At 50.4% G+C, this 7,500-nt stretch overlaps 1 non-coding gene across 1 annotated transcript in view; it reads left to right on the top strand.

Annotated features, from left to right (window-relative positions):
• The first annotated feature begins 5,969 nt into the window (after positions 1-5,969).
• LOC124579798 overlaps positions 5,970-7,500 on the top strand; it is a 1,910-nt gene continuing 379 nt past the window's right edge. Inside the window, exon 1 of the ribosomal RNA XR_006972960.1 lies at positions 5,970-7,500. This exon is cut by the window's right edge and continues 379 nt beyond it. This is a non-coding gene — a ribosomal RNA (small subunit ribosomal RNA).

Below are 7,500 nucleotides of genomic sequence, written 5' to 3'. Positions count from 1 at the left end.
CCTTAACCTAACCCGTATTGTGCCTTAACCTAACCCGTATTGTGCCTTAACCTAACCCGTATTGTGCCTTAACCTAACCCGTATTGTGCCTTAACCTAACCCGTATTGTGCCTTAACCTAACCCGTATTGTGCCTTAACCTAACCCGTATTGTGCCTTAACCTAACCCGTATTGTGCCTTAACCTAACCCGTATTGTGCCTTAACCTAACCCGTATTGTGCCTTAACCTAACCCGTATTGTGCCTTAACCTAACCCGTATTGTGCCTTAACCTAACCCACGTTGTGCCTTAACCTAACCCACGTTGTGCCTTAACCTAACCCACGTTGTGCCTTAACCTAACCCACGTTGTGCCTTAACCTAACCCACGTTGTGTCTTAACCTAACCCACGTTGTGCCTTAACCTAACCCACGTTGTGCCTTAACCTAACCCATATTGTGCCTTAACCTAACCCATATTGTGCCTTAACCTAACCCATATTGTGCCTTAACCTAACCCATATTGTGCCTTAACCTAACCCATATTGTGCCTTAACCTAACCCATATTGTGCCTTAACCTAACCCATATTGTGCCTTAACCTAACCCATATTGTGCCTTAACCTAACCCATATTGTGCCTTAACCTAACCCATATTGTGCCTTAACCTAACCCATATTGTGCCTTAACCTAACCCGTATTGTGCCTTAACCTAACCCGTATTGTGCCTTAACCTAACCCGTATTGTACCTTAACCTAACCCGTATTGTGCCTTAACCTAACCCGTATTGTGCCTTAACCTAACCCGTATTGTGCCTTAACCTAACCCGTATTGTGCCTTAACCTAACCCGTATTGTGCCTTAACCTAACCCGTATTGTGCCTTAACCTAACCCGTATTGTGCCTTAACCTAACCCGTATTGTGCCTTAACCTAACCCGTATTGTGCCTTAACCTAACCCGTATTGTGCCTTAACCTAACCCGTATTGTGCCTTAACCTAACCCGTATTGTGCCTTAACCTAACCCGTATTGTGCCTTAACCTAACCCGTATTGTGCCTTAACCTAACCCGTATTGTGCCTTAACCTAACCCGTATTGTGCCTTAACCTAACCCACGTTGTGCCTTAACCTAACCCACGTTGTGCCTTAACCTAACCCACGTTGTGCCTTAACCTAACCCACGTTGTGCCTTAACCTAACCCACGTTGTGTCTTAACCTAACCCACGTTGTGCCTTAACCTAACCCACGTTGTGCCTTAACCTAACCCATATTGTGCCTTAACCTAACCCATATTGTGCCTTAACCTAACCCATATTGTGCCTTAACCTAACCCATATTGTGCCTTAACCTAACCCATATTGTGCCTTAACCTAACCCATATTGTGCCTTAACCTAACCCATATTGTGCCTTAACCTAACCCATATTGTGCCTTAACCTAACCCATATTGTGCCTTAACCTAACCCATATTGTGCCTTAACCTAACCCATATTGTGCCTTAACCTAACCCATATTGTGCCTTAACCTAACCCGTATTGTGCCTTAACCTAACCCGTATTGTACCTTAACCTAACCCGTATTGTGCCTTAACCTAACCCGTATTGTGCCTTAACCTAACCCGTATTGTGCCTTAACCTAACCCGTATTGTGCCTTAACCTAACCCGTATTGTGCCTTAACCTAACCCGTATTGTGCCTTAACCTAACCCGTATTGTGCCTTAACCTAACCCGTATTGTGCCTTAACCTAACCCGTATTGTGCCTTAACCTAACCCGTATTGTGCCCTAACCTAACCCGTATTGTGCCTTAACCTAACCCGTATTGTGCCTTAACCTAACCCGTATTGTGCCTTAACCTAACCCGTATTGTGCCTTAACCTAACCCACGTTGTGCCTTAACCTAACCCACGTTGTGCCTTAACCTAACCCACGTTGTGCCTTAACCTAACCCACGTTGTGCCTTAACCTAACCCACGTTGTGCCTTAACCTAACCCACGTTGTGCCTTAACCTAACCCACGTTGTGCCTTAACCTAACCCACGTTGTGCCTTAACCTAACCCACGTTGTGCCTTAACCTAACCCATATTGTGCCTTAACCTAACCCATATTGTGCCTTAACCTAACCCATATTGTGCCTTAACCTAACCCATATTGTGCCTTAACCTAACCCATATTGTGCCTTAACCTAACCCATATTGTGCCTTAACCTAACCCATATTGTGCCTTAACCTAACCCATATTGTGCCTTAACCTAACCCATATTGTGTCTTAACCTAACCCATATTGTGCCTTAACCTAACCCGTATTGTGCCTTAACCTAACCCGTATTGTGCCTTAACCTAACCCGTATTGTGCCTTAACCTAACCCGTATTGTGCCTTAACCTAACCCGTATTGTGCCTTAACCTAACCCGTATTGTGCCTTAACCTAACCCGTATTGTGCCTTAACCTAACCCGTATTGTGCCTTAACCTAACCCGTATTGTGCCTTAACCTAACCCGTATTGTGCCTTAACCTAACCCGTATTGTGCCTTAACCTAACCCGTATTGTGCCTTAACCTAACCCGTATTGTGCCTTAACCTAACCCGTATTGTGCCTTAACCTAACCCGTATTGTGCCTTAACCTAACCCGTATTGTGCCTTAACCTAACCCGTATTGTGCCTTAACCTAACCCGTATTGTGCCTTAACCTAACCCGTATTGTGCCTTAACCTAACCCACGTTGTGCCTTAACCTAACCCACGTTGTGCCTTAACCTAACCCACGTTGTGCCTTAACCTAACCCACGTTGTGCCTTAACCTAACCCACGTTGTGCCTTAACCTAACCCACGTTGTGCCTTAACCTAACCCACGTTGTGCCTTAACCTAACCCACGTTGTGCCTTAACCTAACCCACGTTGTGCCTTAACCTAACCCATATTGTGCCTTAACCTAACCCATATTGTGCCTTAACCTAACCCATATTGTGCCTTAACCTAACCCATATTGTGCCTTAACCTAACCCATATTGTGCCTTAACCTAACCCATATTGTGCCTTAACCTAACCCATATTGTGCCTTAACCTAACCCATATTGTGCCTTAACCTAACCCATATTGTGCCTTAACCTAACCCATATTGTGCCTTAACCTAACCCATATTGTGCCTTAACCTAACCCATATTGTGCCTTAACCTAACCCATATTGTGCCTTAACCTAACCCATATTGTGCCTTAACCTAACCCATATTGTGCCTTAACCTAACCCATATTGTGCCTTAACCTAACCCATATTGTGCCTTAACCTAACCCATATTGTGCCTTAACCTAACCCATATTGTGCCTTAACCTAACCCATATTGTGCCTTAACCTAACCCATATTGTGCCTTAACCTAACCCATATTGTGCCTTAACCTAACCCATATTGTGCCTTAACCTAACCCATATTGTGCCTTAACCTAACCCATATTGTGCCTTAACCTAACCCATATTGTGCCTTAACCTAACCCATATTGTGCCTTAACCTAACCTATATTGCGCCTTAACCTAACCCATGTTGCGCCTTAACCTAACCTATGTTGCGCCTTAACCTAACCTATGTTGCGCCTTAACCTAACCTACGTTGCGCCTTAACCTAACCTATATTGCGCCTTAACCTAACCTATATTGCGCCTTAACCTAACCTATATTGCGCCTTAACCTAACCTATATTGCGCCTTAACCTAACCTATATTGCGCCTTAACCTAACCTATATTGCGCCTTAACCTAACCTACGTTGCGCCTTAACCTAACCCACGTTGCGCCTTAACCTAACCCACGTTGCGCCTTAACCCAACCCACGTTGCGCCTTAACCCAACCCACGTTGCGCCTTAACCCAACCCACGTTGCGCCTTAACCCAACCCACGTTGGGCCTTAACCCAACCCACGTTGCGCCTTAACCCAACCCACGTTGGGCCTTAACCCAACCCACGTTGGGCCTTAACCCAACACACGTTGGGCCTTAACCCAACACACGTTGGGCCTTAACCCAACACACGTTGGGCCTTAACCCAACACACGTTGGGCCTTAACCCAACACACGTTGGGCCTTAACCCAACACACGTTGGGCCTTAACCCAACACACGTTGGGCCTTAACCCAACACACGTTGGGCCTTAACCCAACACACGTTGGGCCTTAACCCAACACACGTTGGGCCTTAACCCAACACACGTTGGGCCTTAACCCAACACACGTTGGGCCTTAACCCAACACACGTTGGGCCTTAACCCAACACACGTTGGGCCTTAACCCAACACACGTTGGGCCTTAACCCGCTCTGTAATTGTCATACGACGCGTTAAATTAGTGTAGTGTTGCCTAACTGCAACCCCCGCAATATAGTTTGCTACTCGCACTGCCTGGTCCCCAGTGTATCGCTTCATGTTAAACACCTTGCAGCGATACACTGTAATGTGGATGGCAGCAGGACGTACATGCTCAATGCCCTTCGCAGTTGTTCATTGGCATTCGCATGGCGAAGCACTTAGCCTACGCTGTGGTACGGCCTGTGTCAACTGTCCGCTGATGTTGTACGTCCAAATCACACACTGTACTGCACATTGGTCCTCATGTACTGAATGATACATCGTGGTACATGTGACCGTACAACGACTGCGCCAACAACGGCGAACCATGCGGTCCAACTGTTGTGCACTCAGCTATGTGTCGTCTCCCTATAAGAGCCGGATTGCAGTGTGGTATGCCCTGGATGGCGATCAGCATGAGCCGTCTGTTGATGTAGTGGCGCGTGTTGTCAGACGTAGTCGTCTCTTCTCACACACCGTGACAGCATGGTGCACTGCGTTCCACATCTGCGACATGCGACAGAGGCCGGTTGACAGTCGTTCGCGCAATGGACATCGCATACGTACGGGGGCCACCTTCCACGTGTTCGCGAAGCGTGCACATGTTGTTGCGTGTATGTGGGCAGACATAGTGTGTCGTGACACCTGACACAGGCATGCAACAATCGTTGAATTTGCAAATGGCGATGGACGTCTACGTTTGCTGGTGACGTTACGCAAATGAACAACTGGTAAACCGTTGTGGTGCGGTTGTTCTCGCTAGAGGTGAATCAGTGATGGCGACGATCGGTTGAGCTACCAACCGGTTGTTTCAGCGATACCCACCATGCCCACGAACGTGAATGGCATGTGGGTGTGAAGCGATACGCGGCGGTGGCTGGGTGGGACCGTCCCCGGCCGGTGAGGGGGGGCCTCCCGGCGTGCTGGCCGCGCGGTGCGTGGGCGCACGCGCTACAGCCGGCTGGTGGGGGCGGCCAGTGGCAGGCGCGCCGGCCGACGGAGGCGGCAGGCGGCGCAGCTGCGCGCCGGCGCACCCTGCACGCGGCGCCGTGCGGCCAAAGTAGGTCCTCGCGGGCCCGGTGCGAAGCGCGGTGGACATCTGCAGTGTGCTGGTCCGATTGAGGACTGTGTGCGCTGAGGATGCGCCGCCGCCCGGCGCTCGGCGCCGCGACGCCGTCTGCTGCTCGGTCGCCTCTGCGGTTCTCGCAGGTGGTTTGTATCGCAGCTGTGCGGACGTGTTGGCGCGTGCGCTGTGCTGGGAGAGTTCGCTTCGGCACCCAAGTGGGGCTTTTGTCCTTCTGTGGCGCTGGCGTTGGAGCTGCCGGCCACCGTAGGTGGCGCGTGTTGTCTCCCGCCGGCAATGCCACGACAGCACGCTCCCGGGCCTCTGTCGGCAGCGGCAAGCTCAGTTGGGAGCACGGGTGGTCGCACCTAAAGCGTCTACTCGCCAAACTCCGGGCGATTGCGCCTCTCTCGAACCCGACCAAGTACTTAGGACGGCGCTGCGCGCCGCCGGGACCTGAGAGGGTTTCGAGGTGTATCGTGCAGGGGAGCTCAGCCTCCTCCTGTTTGCAGAATAATTGAGCGGACGCTTGCGTGTTCGCGCGGGCCCCCGGGACACACTCCCGGGCGGCCGGCTGCTCAGCTCTAGTTGACGCAGCTCCCTGGTTGATCCTGCCAGTAGTCATATGCTTGTCTCAAAGATTAAGCCATGCATGTCTCAGTACAAGCCGCATTAAGGTGAAACCGCGAATGGCTCATTAAATCAGTTATGGTTCCTTAGATCGTACCCACGTTACTTGGATAACTGTGGTAATTCTAGAGCTAATACATGCAAACAGAGTCCCGACCAGAGATGGAAGGGACGCTTTTATTAGATCAAAACCAATCGGTCGGCTCGTCCGGTCCGTTTGCCTTGGTGACTCTGAATAACTTTGGGCTGATCGCACGGTCCTCGTACCGGCGACGCATCTTTCAAATGTCTGCCTTATCAACTGTCGATGGTAGGTTCTGCGCCTACCATGGTTGTAACGGGTAACGGGGAATCAGGGTTCGATTCCGGAGAGGGAGCCTGAGAAACGGCTACCACATCCAAGGAAGGCAGCAGGCGCGCAAATTACCCACTCCCGGCACGGGGAGGTAGTGACGAAAAATAACGATACGGGACTCATCCGAGGCCCCGTAATCGGAATGAGTACACTTTAAATCCTTTAACGAGTATCTATTGGAGGGCAAGTCTGGTGCCAGCAGCCGCGGTAATTCCAGCTCCAATAGCGTATATTAAAGTTGTTGCGGTTAAAAAGCTCGTAGTTGGATTTGTGTCCCACGCTGTTGGTTCACCGCCCGTCGGTGTTTAACTGGCATGTATCGTGGGACGTCCTGCCGGTGGGGCGAGCTGAAGGCGTGCGACGCGCCTCGTGCGTGCTCGTGCGTCCCGAGGCGGACCCCGTTGCAATCCTACCAGGGTGCTCTTGAGTGAGTGTCTCGGTGGGCCGGCACGTTTACTTTGAACAAATTAGAGTGCTTAAAGCAGGCAAGCCCGCCTGAATACTGTGTGCATGGAATAATGGAATAGGACCTCGGTTCTATTTTGTTGGTTTTCGGAACCCGAGGTAATGATTAATAGGGACAGGCGGGGGCATTCGTATTGCGACGTTAGAGGTGAAATTCTTGGATCGTCGCAAGACGAACAGAAGCGAAAGCATTTGCCAAGTATGTTTTCATTAATCAAGAACGAAAGTTAGAGGTTCGAAGGCGATCAGATACCGCCCTAGTTCTAACCATAAACGATGCCAGCCAGCGATCCGCCGCAGTTCCTCCGATGACTCGGCGGGCAGCCTCCGGGAAACCAAAGCTTTTGGGTTCCGGGGGAAGTATGGTTGCAAAGCTGAAACTTAAAGGAATTGACGGAAGGGCACCACCAGGAGTGGAGCCTGCGGCTTAATTTGACTCAACACGGGAAACCTCACCAGGCCCGGACACCGGAAGGATTGACAGATTGATAGCTCTTTCTTGATTCGGTGGGTGGTGGTGCATGGCCGTTCTTAGTTGGTGGAGCGATTTGTCTGGTTAATTCCGATAACGAACGAGACTCTAGCCTGCTAACTAGTCGCGTGACATCCTTCGTGCTGTCAGCGATTACTTTTCTTCTTAGAGGGACAGGCGGCTTCTAGCCGCACGAGATTGAGCAAT

Source organism: Schistocerca americana, unplaced genomic scaffold, assembly GCF_021461395.2.
Source record: "Schistocerca americana isolate TAMUIC-IGC-003095 unplaced genomic scaffold, iqSchAmer2.1 HiC_scaffold_313, whole genome shotgun sequence".
NCBI lineage: Eukaryota > Metazoa > Arthropoda > Insecta > Orthoptera > Acrididae > Schistocerca > Schistocerca americana.
Note: the sequence above shows the minus strand (reverse complement) of the source record. Positions and strands in the feature narration are given on the sequence as shown.